This window comes from Ambystoma mexicanum, chromosome 6p, assembly GCF_040938575.1.
Source record: "Ambystoma mexicanum isolate Mex_15411 chromosome 6p, UKY_AmexF1_1, whole genome shotgun sequence".
Classification (NCBI taxonomy): Eukaryota; Metazoa; Chordata; class Amphibia; order Caudata; family Ambystomatidae; genus Ambystoma; species Ambystoma mexicanum.
The window spans coordinates 165,884,366-165,901,587 of record NC_090935.1 but is presented as its reverse complement, the minus strand read 5'-3'; the positions used below and the strand labels follow the sequence as shown (position 1 = coordinate 165,901,587).

General features: G+C 45.6%; 1 protein-coding gene and 1 pseudogene across 18 annotated transcripts in view; one reads left to right on the top strand and one right to left on the bottom strand.

Moving 5' to 3' along the window:
• Positions 1 to 17,222, top strand: part of CELF4 (CUGBP Elav-like family member 4) — a 1,533,185-nt gene that overhangs the window by 1,365,666 nt on the left and 150,297 nt on the right. The window lies entirely within an intron of this gene.
• On the bottom strand, positions 9,755 to 10,558 carry LOC138511087 (mesoderm induction early response protein 1 pseudogene; annotated as a pseudogene).

Genomic DNA, 17,222 nt, shown 5'->3' with positions numbered 1-17,222 from the left:
TGTCAAATTCACCTTTCTGCTGGAGAGGATCTACTCTCTTATAAAAAAGTGGCCACGTACTTCACCCCTGCCCTCTTAGCAGGATGTTCCTGAACATGTGACCTTGGGGCACGTGAGTTGGCTCCCCAACGTGAATCTACACGCTCTCAATAATGAAGTAAATTGACCAGGTACTGCTTTTGGTGTTTTACCAGAGAAAGTAACCGTCTTCTCTGGTCTTTAAATAGAAGGCATCTTTATTTTCATTACTCAATGTACTTGGCGGTCATAAGAGCCTATCATAACCCAGAGTCTTCCTCCTTTTCCCTGTTAAATCCATTAGTCAAGCAATATTTTGAGGGCTGTGTTATGTTGTTCCTCCTAGAAAGCTTCAGCACCCACAGTGTGATCTCAAAGTAGTACTAGCGGCTTTTATGCAGAAACGTGTGCAGCCCATGTCTAGGGTGGGCATTAAATTAGTGTCAGGGAAAAGTGGATTTTTTGGGCAGTCACTCTGATATGATATGGTATGGCATTTATAACGCACCTATACAAAGTGTTTCAAGGCGCGACAAGGCAAGGGAGGGGGAACAGAGGGAAGACAGACAACGATCCTACTAGGCCAGGTGTCATTCAGATTGCGCAAGTGCATGGGAAGGGGGCAGGGGAGAGTACTGGGGCAAAGGGGAGGGGACAGTGCAGTATGTGGGATAAAAGAATAAATAACAATAAGTAGAGGCTCGGCCAGCAGGTGGCAAGGGTAAGTGCAGACAACATGTGTCAAGTGCTGGTAGTGGGACTGTAGGGATACTGAAAACAGTCCCCAATTGTGGGGGTTGCCAGGAAGACAGTGCAGGTGTGTGACTGTTGGGGGAGGAGACATGGGCCCGAGATCAGAGGGTGGCCAGGTAACTAGTGAAGTTTCGGGTTCAGCCAGGAAGTCAGCAGAAGAGTGGAGTGGAAAAAGCAGAAGCAAAGAGAAAGGTTTTGAGGTGCTTCCAGAACCAGAGATGATTCTCCTCAAGTTCAGGAAGGCAGGGAGGCTGTTCCAGAGGGAGGCCCCAGCTGAAGAAAGAGATCTACCACCAACTCATTGCTTGGAGAAGCGACTGACCCTAAGGGAGTTGGAGGTGGATGAGCGAAGAGCTCAAGGAGGAAGATATTTAGGAAGAGAGAGTTGATGGTATTGAGGTCCCAGGCCCCAGAAGGCCATTTGGACAATGCAGAGGGTTTTGAACTTAATCCTTGCAGCCACTGGGAGCCAGTGCAGAGAGTTCAGTCCTGGAGAGATATGATCCCTGGGCTTGAGGCCAAGGCTCATCAGATGGGCAAGCTGCGGGCTCTCTAAAGGGGAATCCTTTACAGTCTTTCTTAAGGATAAGATAGTCCTACGTACTCATCCATTGTCTGTGCCCCATGTGGATTCAGAATTTCACTTATACCCGGACATTTCCTTGCGTCCACCATACATCATGTGATGTAGAAAGGATGCATAACTGTTTGGATATGAGCTGGTTCTCGCAGTGGTATCATAATGTGGAAAGTTCAGCCTAAGAGACTCCATTGCCAAGCAGTTCAGGATAAGGCAGCTTGGACTGCTTTGCATGTTCCTTGTCAGGTGATTGTTAAAGCGGGCACTAGGACCTCTGCAGCTATTTTCTGTAAGCACTACTGCATGGATAGGAACTCTGGGGCTGATGCCAAGTCTGGCCAGGCTGTGTTAAACAATACATGATTGGATAAGTTAGTCATAAGTCTATCCTCTCTCTGGCAGCCAGTGCATGTGAGTGTCCAATAAGAATGGAGGAAAGGGGATGTGATGTAGAAGTTAGAAAAAAAGTTACTGCACTGTACTTTTAGTCCATAGTACCCTTTCCTCCATACAACAGCCTCAACCCGTTCCACTCTAAAATGTAGGCATTAGTCAAGTGCGGCCTAGTCGAACGGAAAAGGACTGAAGTGTGCAGCCAGGGATCGCTCAACTTTGTGAAAAAATGAAAGATAGACTTGTTTAGTTTCGCACAAAAAGCTCTGGTTGCGTCCCTATAGAAAGGAATGTCGCTTAAGTTTGGAGGAACCGGAACTATTGACTAGGAGTACAGTGGTCACTATGGTGAAAAACATTTTGTTTTTCCTTACACACAGGCATTCCAAGAATAGTCAAACAGCCAAACTCATAGTCAAACATAATCAAACTCGTGTGTGGATCCCGGAGTGCATACACTAGTGCTGTTCGGATGTGAGACTCTGTTAAAATCTATTGAGATTGACTTCAGTTTGGGATACTATACATGGACTATATGTGGATTTGGGCTTAATTGTTTTGAAGGTGATGCTCCTTTTTGGCCATAACATATATTAGCAGGCACCTGCGCGTACCCGCACGCGCACCCCAGAGTGCACACATAAGTGCTTTTCAGCTGTGAGAATGTGCTTAGATCTATTGAGGTATGTCAGAACATTTGCTCAGCAGACTTTTGCTTGACTTTTAATTGCTGATATTGGCAATCTGGATTGTATCCACTGTTGACCTTCTCTTCAGTTTACCTTCACTACAGATTGAATTCAGTTTGGGATACTATACGTGGACTGTATGTGGATTTGGACTTAATTGTTTTAAAGGGCATGCCCATTTTTGCCTGTAACGTGTATTATCAGGCACCTGTACGCACCTATATGCACGCACCCCGGAGTGCACACACAATGGTTTGTTCGGCTGTTCAGCAGTTAAGCGAGCAGCAAGTGACTAAGGCTTACACGAAGATTACTCTTCAGTAATCTTGGTGGTTTTGCTTCGTCGGAATTGGTATGCCTGCTGTGAGTGGAAGAGGCACACTGAAAGCACAAACAACTTTATAATTTTCAATGCGGGGTGTGCTTGTAAACTTTCATTGTTAATATCATTTACTGGCTTGCTGATACTTGAACCAATATGAGGGGGATCAAATTGAGATCTCCTGATGTCGTATGCTTATACTTTCATACGGTGATGCCCCAAAGGGAGCCGCAAAGAAGCAGTGGATATGATAAAGTGAATGCTCCTATAGCGAAGGAACATTCTGCCAGGAAGCAGATTCTCACACAATTCAAAATACAGCTATTAGAGCATCAAACAAAATCCCTGACCTTGGACATTAGACTTTACTGCCCAAAGGCAAGGGTGGAAATAACATCTCCCATACCCATAATGAAGGACTTACCTCTAAGTCATTCATTAACGGTGGGAGAATCAGAGGTGCTCTTGATACATTTTGAGGAAATACCTGATTCAGCCTTAGTTGCGGAAGTAAGACATATGAAGAAAAGTGACCAGGACATTAGAAACAATAGGGACACAGAAATATTGTTAAGTGATATACTGCCAGGAAAAGAGGCGATGGGGGGAGAACTATTTCCTACCCCAAGTACAGAAGCCCAGGTCAATTCTGGAGAGAATTCTGAGGGGGTCACTTTATGTTCCCAAGATTTAATCATGACCCCCAAAATCTCCAACAGGAATGAAGTAAATGAAAATATCTCAATGGTGCAGGGCTTGAAATTATGTTCCCCGGCTGCCCCTATCCCTCTTCCATCATTCTGTATATTAGAGCGGGTTCTGGTGCAGGAAACCCAACCTATGGAAGAGGGAATGGGGCACTGAGTGAATCACATGTTATTGCTGGAATCAGTAAATTGTACGGTAAACTCCTCATGTAACTTCTCTATATCTTTTATGAGGCCCACCCCAGGACAGTCATTTGGTCTGTACCCGGTGGTTACCCCATTATTGGAAGTATCTTTCACAGCTATGAATAACAGGATCATGGTGTTAACAAAATTATTTGAAATCATACAAAATAAATCTGATGATCAAGCAATTTTATTGACTAGGCTTTTCGCAAAAAAGACCAAATTGAAAAAAATATGATCCTACCGATAGTAGATCATACCTCAAGGGGGGAGATCTCCTGGAGGTAAACAGATCTACATCCATTTCAAATCATCTTGCACCTGAGGTGATTTACACCAGATTCCTTATTAAGGAGTAATGTCCTATTGAAGAGGATATTCCTATATTGGTTCAAGAACATCATTCCATTACAGAGGGAGAACATAGCCCAAATCACCCAAAGCGTTCTCATGGAGAATATGGTTGAAATAAAAGAGCCCCTATTTAAAATATTTACAGATCAGAGGGGACCTTCTAAATTGACCTAGGCCCGGAATAAAATGAAATCCATGAACCAACCCTCATTATCAAAATCATCGATGTATGGCTCAAGAAAGTTTCTAAGAACATTGACCACCACTCCGACTTTACAGGATGATTCCAAAAGAAAAGCAAATCTGGCAAACAAGCCAGACAACAGAAAAACAAAAGAGTCCATTAAGAATGTTGGCAGATGGGTTGGGCAATAGCTTGGAAAGTAATCAGAGCCAAATCACTAAGGGTGATACCTCAGTGCAAGAGCAGGATTTATTAAATCTCACCATTTACTCAATAACGAGTGTTTTAGTTAATCAAAACCCTCCCACTTATGTTCGTAATAAATCCACTGAGGTATTTCAATATGCAAGGGGTGAGATAGGGAAGGCCAAGAAAGGAAGTTGAGAAACAGTTACGAAGGTTTTATACACTAGAACAAAGAAGGGTTTGAATAATTCAGGACCAGGAAGATGATTCACATTATGAAAGAGATGATACTCATAGGGACTTTGATAAGAAAAGAGTAAAACATATGATGAATTGAAGGAGAAGAGACTCCACACGGGAAGGTTTGAGGGATTTGTAGCAGCATAAGAAACGAAGGGAGGACTCAATCTCCTCAACTAAAATGCCAGGGCCTAGGCAATCTCACAGGTCAAAAATTAATGAAAATCATTGCCTATATTTGTACATCAGGGAAAGACAAAGAGAAGATCTAATCCTAAATGGAAGACTAATGGTAAGTATCGCAGCCTTCTGGGCCATTTAATTTAATGATATTGACCAGGTGGAATTTCTTGATGAGCAAGTTCTTGATAAAGTTAGATTGGTGATTCCCTCGCAAATGGTCCGGGAAACTCTGTAGGGGGGAAAAATAACACTTCCAACTTCCAAGCTTTAGGATAGATACAGATAATACATGTAATATCATAAGAAAAACAAATTCATACCAGAGAGGATCAGAGAAAGGGACGAAGGTTACCACCTTGTTGCCTCTTAGAATTTCCTGTCAAAGGGTCAAGGTGAGACGGTTAGGTTAGTTGACTTGCAGGAGCTCCAAATGAGTGACGATGAAAGCATATTGGTCTTGGATACAGGGTGCTCTAATGGGGGATAGAAACCATTGCCATCAAAATTAATGCCCATTCATTAAGAAATGTAGAGGACTGACGTTAGCCTCATGGAATACTATGGGATTTAAACATTTATTGACCAAACAAAATCACTGCTTAGTAGCGTATGACATTATATTATTGCAGAAAACGTGGCTTTGTCATCCCCCTGTATGGGAGGGACATGCTTTATGTTGGATTCCGGCTATTAAGCCTTTAAAGGGAAGACCGAATGCAGGCGCCTTGACGGCCTGTAAACTAGACAAAGGGTTAACGCTGCAACCATGGGCTTGCCCTAATCCATTTATTCAACTAACATAGCTTCTATTCCCTAAAATGAAGGATCGGTTGCGGGAGCATTATGCAATTTGAATGTTTGTTGGAATCCTGCAGCAATTACTTATGATAGTTTAATAGAGGTTGATGAAACCATGTTTGATGTATGACTATGGGATGCAAATATTAGCACAGTAGTTGTTGCAGGAAATTTGAACATTAAATGCATACATACAAAATATAACTTATTAACCCTGAGAACATCTAGAGGATTAAATCTAATGGAGAGTATAGGATTTCTAATGTTGAATGGAACACTAAAAGGGGATATTCCTCCTCATCCAACATGGAGATGATTTTCCCAGGTCGTGATCAAAGATTATGTTTTTGTGTCGAGAAACTTTTTCCCTGTTGTGAACGAATTCTAGGTCCTAACGCAACACAGTAGTGATCATGATCTCCTAGTACTAACCTGAGAACCGTCTTTGATTCCATCTCGGGGATCATATTACCACCATAAGCTAAATATACCAGGGAGAAGAAACAGATTTAAATGGTCTAAACCAAGGCTCGAAAGCCTGAAAAATTTCCTAGAGACTGGGATTCAAAGGGACAATGATAGTGAGAGAGTCAATTGGGTGGCTGCGCGTAGCCTATTTGTTGAAAAAACCCGGTTAGGAACTCGACCCTTAGTCAAACATAGACATGCTTTTGACTTTTAAGATGAAAGATAAGAAAAAACAATGCCGGAAAAATATAAGAGCCTTGGCGTCCCTGGATCCTCGGCTTAGAGGCACCCTAGCAAAAAAATTGAAACACAAACATAAGAATTGGAGGCGAATGCAGAAAGATCAAATGCTCCAATATCATGGCAATAATGATATGCAAGCCCCATTGATGACCAGCCCAGTATATGAAGAGGTTTGGCTGGCTTACTTCACAAAGTTCTATGCCAGGCCGAACACACCTGATCCTCAAATAGAGGATGATTGGGACACGAATTTTGCAATGAGGTTTGATCGGAATGATATCCTAGTAGAAGCCCCTTACAGATTGGATATCAGGCATAAGATGGAGCTGGCAGTGGCACAAGCACCCATCATTCATAAGAGATATGGGCAATTCTCCTTCTTGCCTGTCATCACATTCTACAAACAAAAAGTAGTCCCAGCAAAAAGTAGTCCCTGCAAAAAGTAGTCCCTCTGGTTATCTATGGGGCTAAAACAAAGATGGTTGAGCATAGGCCGAATTGGGAGAAATTAGAGGGTTTGTACTGGAAGAGGGTATTATCCCTCCCTCAAATGTGACTGATTCATATTATTTGTTTTGAATTGGGCTTATTATCATTAAGAATTATGATTAATTGGCGCTGCTTGGCATTGCTTAGAAAATGTGTCCTGAGTCTAGAAAAAGCAGGAGGGGACAGAACAAACAGGTGCGCAAGCCTTGGAAATGTGGGGCGGCCGGGGAGGGGGGGGGTTCGCAGGGCCATGGCCTCAGGGACAGGATTTCAGAAGCGATCAGGCAGACCGCTAACCCCTCGGCTTGATCAGCTAGTTATTCCGATGCCACGACTCCCTTTGATCAGGCGCACCCGCACGGTGACCTCTGACCCCCCCAGGATACGCGCGAAATGACAGGATCAGCTGTTCCTTCACGCGACAGCCCTTTTAGCAAATTAGTGGGGAAAATTGCGCCTAGCTTAATATTCGTCAGCTCCTCATTGTCTATTAACATGAAGAAGTGCGCCGGGCCCGTAATGTCAGCCCCGCTGACACCGAGGAATTTTAATGAGCTTTAAATGGGCATCTGTCAGTGCCCTGACTTGTTTGGTTCTGCGGCTGCCAGTGAGAGGAATGAGTAATGGGCAATGAAGTTTGGGCAACACGCTGCACTCGCTTCCACGGCTGCCGAGTGCGCCTAGCGCCGCGGCTTCTGTTTTGACATTTGAATGCCGTTCTTAAAGTAATCCTGCTCCCTCCCACACACACAGAACTTATCCGTCTCCAGAGAGACAAGTGTGATAGGCGGTGTACTTGCCAGCTCCTTGCTCCGAAATATAGCTGTACAAATCTCTCTCGCTCGAAATGTGAAAGCCGAGTTCCCTGGTTCTTAAAGAGGAATTTAGAAGAAAGCCTTGTGCCAGTACAGGAAATATGTATTTTTTTAAAACTGGCAGTCTTACTTTCCCTGTCGGGTGCTTCTTTACACCCCTTTAAAGGGTAGGGTGACCAGACATCCGGGTTTTCCTGGGACAGTCAGGGGAAATCACCCGACGTCCGGGGGTCCCGGGAATTTTTTTCTTTTATAAACCCCGTCTGGGGATTCGGATATGATCCCTTTTTTTGCAGAGACCTGATTTCGAAATCCTGAAATCGGGTCCCAGCGCAAATCTTTTTGCGCGAATGGGGGCGGCCCCTATTTCCGCCCCTTCCCCTCCAATGTTAGCACACCTCCTCCGGCCTTCCGTTTCTAGGTGCGACAAGACAAGGGAGGAAAGACAACGAGAGGACAAGATAAACTATCTTCCTAGGCCTTGTGTCATTCACATCCTGCAAGTGCGAGAAAGAGAAGTGCAAGGGGAAATGGGGGGTGCAAGGAAGAGGGGAGGGGAAAACAGGGCAGCAATGCTCTGAGCAAGTGCACCCATGGCAGCGCGGCTCCGGGTAGTGCAAGGAGAACAAGGGACAGTAGGGTTACAGCCCCTAAGTGAATGGTAGGCCCAGAGGCAGTTCAAGGGTGACTGATCAGGAAATAACCTGCTACCCAATTAGACTCTGAAGCTAGCCAATCAACCAGTCGGTACAACAGACAGGTAGGTCAGCAGGGGAGGGAGAGAGAGAAAGTAGAGGAGAAGAGGAATGTTTTGAGCTGCTTCCGGAACTTCATGTGGTCTGGCTTAAGTGTGAGAGGGGCAGGGAGGCCATGCCACAGGGCAGCAGCTGCAGAGGAGAGAGATCTACCCCCCCCCACTCTCTGCCTGGAAAAGCGTCTAACCTTTAGAGAGTTGGAGATAGCTGAGCAAAAGGCTCGAGAAGGAAGAGAGCGTTGGATGAAGCACAGGCCCTGGCCCCAGAAAGCCTTGTGGACAATGCAAAGGGTCTTGAACTTGTTCCTTGCAACCACGGGAAGTCAGTGGAGCGATTTCAGGGCTGGAGAGATATAGTCCCTGGGCTTGAGGCCAAGGATAAGTCTTGCAGTCTTGTTCCGGATTAGTTGCAGAGAGCAGAGAGTAGAGGAAGGCAGTTTGACAAAGAGGCTGTTGCAGTAGTCCAGCCTAGAGAGAACCAGGGCTCTGGAGACAGTGAGCTTCTTGGGGAAAGTGAAAAAGGGAAGAGTCCCATTGACGAGGTGCAGCTGGTATTGGGACTTATTTGTGACGTCCGAGATGTAAGAAGAGACAGAGAGTGGAGCCGAAGTTGACACCATGGATTTTTACCTCGCAGGAAGGTGAAGGAAGAGGGCCCTAGGCAACCAGCCAGAGTGAGAGAGGGAAAGCAGGGGTCTCCACCCTACTGGCATTAAGGCAGAGACCGTTGGAGGTGCACCAATCCTGAATCGCAAATAGACAGTCAGGAGTGAGCGAGAGGAGGGGAGGGTGAGGGGAGCCTGAAAGAAAGTTCAGTGTCATCTGCATAACACTGAAAGTTAGAGGAGAAGGTAGAAATCAGGTGGGCCAAAGGGGCCAATTAGAGGTTGAAAACCCAGGGTGAGCGCCACAGATAGAGAGAGAGCTGGCAGAGAGAAAGGAATTAAGGTGGACCTAGGAGGGGCGGACGAAGAGGAAGGAGTTCAGCCACTCCACGGCCTGATCCGCAATGCCTAGGTTCTCACGGAGTCAATTGATTAGGATGCAGAGGAAAGATCAAGGAGGATGAGGAAAGATCAAGGATGTATGTGTATTCTAAGTTTCATGTTACAGCAGGATCAGAATGTGAACCAGTTGAGTGAACTGTCACACTTCGTGTAAGTGCTGTGTGCACTGGCTGTACTGCAGCAGCTCAGCTCATTTAAGCAAAGCCAGAACACTACTGATCTGCAGGTGTCTGGCTCGCGTGGTTGGGTTCAAAACTACGTTATGAAAAACTGAACATTAGTAGAGAAGAGAGTAACGTATTAAAATACAATGGTTAGAAGGTGGGCAACAAGACCTCTTCTAGAGTAAGTGATTGGCCTGCAATTGGGGTATAGATGTGAGATCCTAAAAAAGAACACACAAAAGCTGGTCATCGTTTTCATATACCTTTTCCGTAGCTCTGTATTTACAGACACCAACTGGAATTTCAGCTTGAAACATCAAGCCTACCATGATTTCCTTTTTCCAGTCTTCAGATGGAATGTATTCATCGTCATCTTCAGATTCATCATCCATATCATGGTTTGAATCAAAATATTTGCAAAGTCGTGGCCGGTTTAACTATGGGGCATCACGAAGAGCTGTAGGCCGTACATGGACATAACTGGAGGACTGAGTATCATCCTCTGGTCCTGATGAATCTTTGATATTTTCCTCCTTGTTTTCTCCACTACAACGACTGTTACCATCATGATCCTCTTCCTCTTCCTCCTCATCCCAATCCTCTTCCTCGTCGTCTTCATCTCCAAGCACAGGTACTGTGCTGCCATAGCCATAAAGGCTTAGGAGTTCATAAATTGGCATCTCCCCTTCCCTTGCAAGATCTTCTATTTCAGAGGTGAAATGTATCTCTCCTTCAATCAACTCTTCCTCTTCTAGTGTCCGTTCATCATCAAAATCATGGACAAGTATGTCAGCTGATGGATCAAACTCATTGTCATCAGATTCTGCCAAACCACCTGAATTTGAAGTCCCAACAGGAGGCTCTATTGAAGTAGGTGAACGCAACTGCATCTTGTGGAATACACTGTTCAAAGAGTTCCCTCATACACTGGTATCAGATCCTTCCGGAACTGGATAAAATCTTCGCCATGTCTTCCATACGGAGGGGTTCACATCTCGCGTCACCCGTAAAGCCCGGATGTGGAGGAACTGCACAACAAGAACAGCATGAGTAACTGCGAAAGCGGGAACCAGGCCCAAGCCGCCGGGGTGCGCGTCCCAGCCCAAAAGAACACAGGCAAATGACCTGCCCAAAAGGATGGAGCCAACTCACATTTCCTGCTCACTGTGTCCTACTAAGGCGTAATTTCAAATGTACATACCAGCATGGTCATCCTCACAAATGTAGTTCAGCAATTCAAAAACCTAGACAATTATCCTCTAAGGCAATGCCAGACACATGTTTCTGCTTTGGTGCTAGTCATGTGCACCTGACAGGCAACCTCGCTCTATGTACAAAGTGTAAGGGGTGCACATCTGCATTAGCCCTACAAACTTATGGTGATACCCCAACCAGGCGAACACTGGCCAATCATGCAGAAGCACCTCCTCTGAGAGTGAAGAAGAGCAAATAAGGTGTTCTAGCTGAAGGTTCCAACTGGGCAAGGCCTGCCATCACGTTTTCACTCAGAATGGTAACCGCAATAAGGAGCTATTTGCATATCAGTCTGGCCCCACCCACAAGGTCGGCCAAGCAGCAACATTCCAGCCAACCTGCAGAGAATCAAAAATACTTTACGTGAAGAGCTTTACAATACTTAAAGAAACATTGTAATATTGAAGGGCAAGATCAGACAAAAGAAGCAGAATAGAAGAGTGAAGAACAAGGCTTAAAGAAACGTATACTCATGGTACAACTCATGGTCCAACTAAGTCTGGATGATGCTTTTATTGCACCTCACCAAGAGCTGGAACTACTGGGAAGAGGTTGGTCCTTGTGGAGGATAGCAAACCAGGACGAAACAATTCCAACTGTGCCAGGATACGATTTAGTTTGTTGTGTGCGCGATACAAAGAACTCAAAACAAACAAACAAACAGACAATGCTAATTACCACGGCAACAATGAAGCGGCTAAAGAAATTCCCGCAACATAACAGAAACTGTGGGTGGTGGAGTGAAGGCTTACCAAGTCGGCTAGCTCAAGCAAGGAGAAAAGTCACTCCAGCAAAGATAACAGAGCCGGGGCATCCATGTCCCTGAGAGCCCAAGGCCACCACAGAGAGCAAGTACAGAATCCCCGGCAGCAGGAATACACGAAGGTGGCTGTGGCCAGGCTCCTTCGACTACCGACACCAAGCACCATTGAGACCAAGCAACTCCCTGAATAAAGGAAGGGTGGTCCACTCAGACCAGATATCCGTAACATGATTTTGGCCTGTTTAGGCTAGTATTAAAACAAACCGCCAAAACAATTTTTGCCACATGAAAAACATACTTCCTGCACCATGCGCTCGCTCCTCACGAAAGTTTGGTAAAGATCCACCCAGCGGTTCAGGATATAAATATGCCCTCTGAGAAATTGCACAGGAAATGCAGATTTTGACCCCGCTATATTTCGACCACCCTTGATAGAAACTCGCAAAACGTTCCAAAAAAGTTGGGTCTCAATTTATTTGTGAGTATTTTTGCACTGCAGTTGGGGAGTGGTTAACGCCATGGCCACGGGCTCCTTGGTCTACATGATATCAATTTTCCAATTCGCTCATCGATCTGCATTTCAATGAGTTCTGTCCCTTTCTTGTGACGATCAAGCAGAGGGAGGGATCCTAACTGTGCCGTCAGCACACAGGGCCATTGGCTTGTCTTATTGCACGAGCTATCAATCGAGGCCTAATGGGGTTTCTCTCTTTATCGGTTTTGGAATTCTGACTGGCTTGACGCTACATCAATGAAGAGCTGTCTGTAGCAACGGAACTAGCCTGTTGCCAAGATAGCTAATAATCATCAAAAGAGGACTGGGTAATACGAAATTGGCGAGGCAATACACATTACAGCGATGTAGAACACAACAAGGCCCTTCCATATGTAAATTAGCATCTGAGTGAGGTGAGGGGAATACCGGCCAAGAAAGGGAATTTTTTGACGGAAAGGGGAAAAAACACAGACACTGTACAGTGGTATTTTGGTATCATGGCATATGAAGTGTGATGGCAACCCAGGGGCGCAGAGTACACGGGTGCACTGGGGCTCGGGCACCCCTCTAGTCCCCAGGAAAGGCCATCTGCATAAAAGTTCCTATACTTTAAATGGGACTTTTTGTTTTTCGGGCGCCAGCCCCCCCCCCCTGGAAAACCTGAAGTCGGTGCTCCTGATGGCACCGGTTGCATGAAAGCAAGGTTGCAGTCAGGTAAGCTGTGAGAGACTGTGCCAGGCATGCAGAGTGGGGCATAGTAGTAAAGTGAGCGGAGGAGGCAGGAGAAGGACAGCATGACACAATCATGGACGTAGGCAGTGAATCAGGGTAGTGGGAGGCAGAGGTGTTGCTGTGGCGCTTGAGGGGCTATAGCCCCGGGTCTTTTGGTTGTAGTCGTAGATAGAAGCTCAGGGGCTACAACCAAAAGGCTAGCTAGCCCCGAGTCCTGACATTAGCGTAGCCCCAGATCATTTTCCAGACCTAGAAACAAGCCTAGTGAGAGACTAGAGGGCTCCACAGCAAAGGAAAGCGGCTGGGATATGGGACGGCAGTCGGGAAAGGACCACGGGTTAAGATTGTCAGTGAAAGTACAGACCATGCGCTTTTGATATGGGTTGGGGGTGCAACAGGAGCAAAATGGGGAAGGGGCCCAGAGATGCGGGCTGAGGCGCCACAAAGAGTGATGCTGGTGGGCGGGGCATATTGGAGAGCAGAGCGAGCCATCTTCCAACCCCCACAGGGAGCACACACAGGAGGTGCAGAAGCACGGAAGGTGGAGGAAAAAGCCGAATAAGGGACGTGAGAGCCAGCACAGAATGCTGATCAGTAGGATGTGAGAAATATCCCAGTTGTTGATATGTTGAATACATGTAGAATATGATTTTCAGGGGTCAAGTCCTACAAAATAAAAAAAAAAGTGGGGGAACTCATTAACATACCAATTGAATACAATGTCACCAGAAATTAGCATATCAAGGTTCCCTCTGAAAAAAAGTGGGGGGGGGCTTCTGAAAAAAGTTGGGGGACTCCCGCGTGTACCCTCAACTTGAAACACGATGAGTTTGGAAAAAACAAAACTATACGTCCTTTGAAATATGTTGCAAACACAAACTTTAAGCAGTTTAATACCAAATACATGTAAAAGCTGGCTTTGTGGTTGAGAATATGGGATATATCTGAACATTGCGAATTTAGAAATGACCACTTCTTTTTTGTTTGTTTGTAGTAATGCGGGGGGAGCGGGTGGGGGAATCGACCCCCCTCACCCTCCACCATAACTATTTCCTTACCCCATCCCTATGTTTTTGAAAAATGGCCTCAAAATTGGAAAAATGATTGCTAAATAGATGCAGTCATTTCTCCATTCGAAATCTTTCTTGCAACTTTTTCTACGGATGCTGAGAATATGTGGAATGGTGCTAATGGAGGCCTGCTCTCCTGTGGTGACGCCCAGCAGTGCACATCATAAATATATATATAATGGCTGTGGCTTGACGACAAGAAATGGAACAGGAAGCAATCGTTGTCATGCCTGTAGATGTTTGAGAAGCAGTTCAAATGATGGTGAGAGCTGCCTTCCACACAGAGTACCCTCAGCAGCATCCATTATGATGTCATAATTCGGCACGCCGCACAAGTTCAAGGCCTGAGTTTAGCGAGGGTCCCTTAATGAGGGCGGCAGGCCATCGCAGAGGGACATATCGCTATTAGCACCTGTGTAGTTTCCTACACGAGTGCTACTGGTGTCTTTTTTTCTTTAAATAAAAAAAAAAAATACGTACCTTGCCCGTGCCACGCCACGAAGTGCTGTTGCTTTCCATGAAGTCAGTTTTCACAGTTGATGACTGTGACGTCATCAACATAGAAATGGACTACAGGGAAAGCAGCACTGCACTGCCCGGTGCAGCGCAGCCAAGGTAAGTTTCTTTTTTTTTTTTATTTACCAAAAAAAGACACCATTAGCATCCATGTCGAAAACTACACCGGTGCTAAGGTGAAGAGAGAATGGGGGAAGGGAATGGGGCGCTGTCTTCCCAGGCTGCTCGGGAACGTGAGCTGGTACCATACGGTACAGCCAACGTTCCGAGCATCCTGATTGGTTAGCGCCCCCTCCCCATTAGGGTGCTAAGAGCAGTGATGCCATTCTTACTACTTGCCTGGGATAAGAATATTAGGCGCTGGGTAAGGGATGAGCTTGAGTGGGCACTGCTTTTGAATTAAATTCAATTATAAATTCTTTGTAGCTAATACTTGGTTATATAGTCCTGAGAGTCAGGTGACACGTAGCCAGAGAAAGCGAGAGATCTGAAGAGGAAGCGGCACTTTTTCAGGTGAGTGGGAAGGATTCTTCAGTCCACATACGGCCGATAAGAAGTCAGAACGCGACGAATGGTGAAGCGACTAACGCGCACTTACATTAACAAAAGAGTCCCACTACGAACGATTACAGCGGCCGACCCGGCAGTGGTGCTGCACGAAACTATTGAGCCCTCATTAGAAAAGAAGAACCGGGCACTCGCAGTATCTAAAATGAACGCTGGAAATATGGCTATAATCGTGTGACGTCATACGAAGAAATATGAATACATGAAAAAGAATAAGTGCCCTGAAGACCGCTCCAACAGGAAATGCAATTGGGATTGTTTTATGTGCATTTTCTTTACATTATTGTTGGTCCTAGAAACACATTTTGTGAGTGTCGGCACATCTTTTTGCCCTCATAGATCAAGGGGTCAGCATTAGAAAAAACAGTGGCAGGGATATCAAACAACTTTTCCGCCCAGGTATAGAAGGGCCTGAACTGAATGTAGTTTTGCCATATGAGTTATATGTACACGCGTAGATGTCATTGTCAGAATGAATTATGATCATACTGTGGTTTTTACACAAATGTATTGTCAACTGTGATTTTTTTGTGATAAATATGAAAATATGTATATTTTTGGATACTACATGGTGATTTGCCCTTTTTGATGGTAAAGGGGCGAACATGACTTGTTCTATAGGCATCTAAAAGCTCACCCTTAACAGAAAGAGAGGAAGCTGTTTGGTGGGTCATTTTATATTTTTTGTTATTATCACAACAGACAGTTATACTACACTACAAAATACAACCCACCCTGTATAGGAATTCAGAGGACAGACAGTTTCAAAGAAGGAAAACGGATGCACTCTGGATACTGACAGGAAGTTAGTCGGTACAGTAAATAATTGTTATAGTTCAAGGATACTTGGTTTCAGCACAAATGGAGCAATGGGTTGCAAAATGTCTCTAGGGGCCTTTGGAGGAGGGCCAGGGGAACAGAACCACAATGTATGTTGTACTGTAGGTGTTCTTGGTGCTCGACAGGGTTGATTTGGTTTCAGGGCGCTTTGCAGCTTCTGTGACGGAGTTCAAGACAGAAGACAGATGCGAGTATCAGGTAGCAAACAGTTTAGCAAATTAAGCTGGACGGACTGCTGCAGACTGGCCTACATGGCGGTTCGGCATCAGGAATCATTGTTTCAGTGCTGGTCGTGGTTCTGAAGCACTGGTCGAGGCATCTAAGATTGCTTTAAGCTACTGCGCTGGAACAACAGTCAGTGTTGCAGTCGGTTGCAGCTTGAGGGATTCGACTGGCTCAACAATGTCCATCAGGGCGGATGTCGGTAGATGTTCATCGAGGCACTTCTCTTAGCTTCTTCACTGGGCTTGTATCATCCTTTAAGGCGGATGCCCCAAAGCTGAGGAGGGTGTTGCAGGCAGCTGCTGTGTCCTTGATGTAGGGTTCAGAGACTCTCTAGCACTTCCCACCTAGGAAGCTTGCTGCAGAACCTAGCAGGGCACGCTGTGTGCTGAATGGGTACTAGTTGTGGAGCTGCTGGAGTGTCCTCTGGATTCGGTATCTCCCTCTGTTCCCTAGGAGATGTTTAGGGGAAGGATTTTACTACCCTCTTAGGAGGTCCTGGCCTTCCTTTACTGGAAGAAGATGTAAGGGAGACTGTATCTTCAGCCTGGGTCCAATGATGAGTACTTCTTTCTGCTTCTGGTTAAACCTTCAGATGATCTGCTAAAAGAGGGACTTCGCCCTCTTTTAAAGCCAAAAAGACCACAGAGATTGGTGTAAGCTAAGCCTGCCTTAATGAACCAGTCCTGGGTCCCCCACCAACAATCTCCTGTATGCATGAGTTCATAACCAGAGTGCTTTGCAACAGAAAAGGTAAAGGGGTGACACCATGTAATACTAAGTCCTGTCCACCGTCCTGTCTGTTGTGGATCAAAGTGTCTTTCTGGTTAATGGAGCTCTTTGTGGTTCCTGATTAAAGTGGCAGGTCTCCCTTGAAGCTGCGGTGAGACCAGACTCTTTGGATCCTGCAAACCACATTGTCGTACCTTTTGAATGGGGCCCCCCTTGCGGGAAAGACTACTGAAAACATGCAGTCCCAGACATGACAGCTCACTGTCAATTGATACAGAGGACAGGAGCTGGCTTCAGGTTGACACAGTTGCATATGAAAGGTTGTTGGGGTTTCCTGTGTCCTTTGTTAACCTCTGCTGCCAGGCCCCATGTGGGCCTGTTTTGATTACCCTCTAATTAGTATGCAAATCGCAACCACCAGCTGCAGTGCCCAACAAAAGGGCAGGGCAGGGCAGATCCGTGGTGCCATTGTTAGTTAATTAGCCTGGCCATGGCAG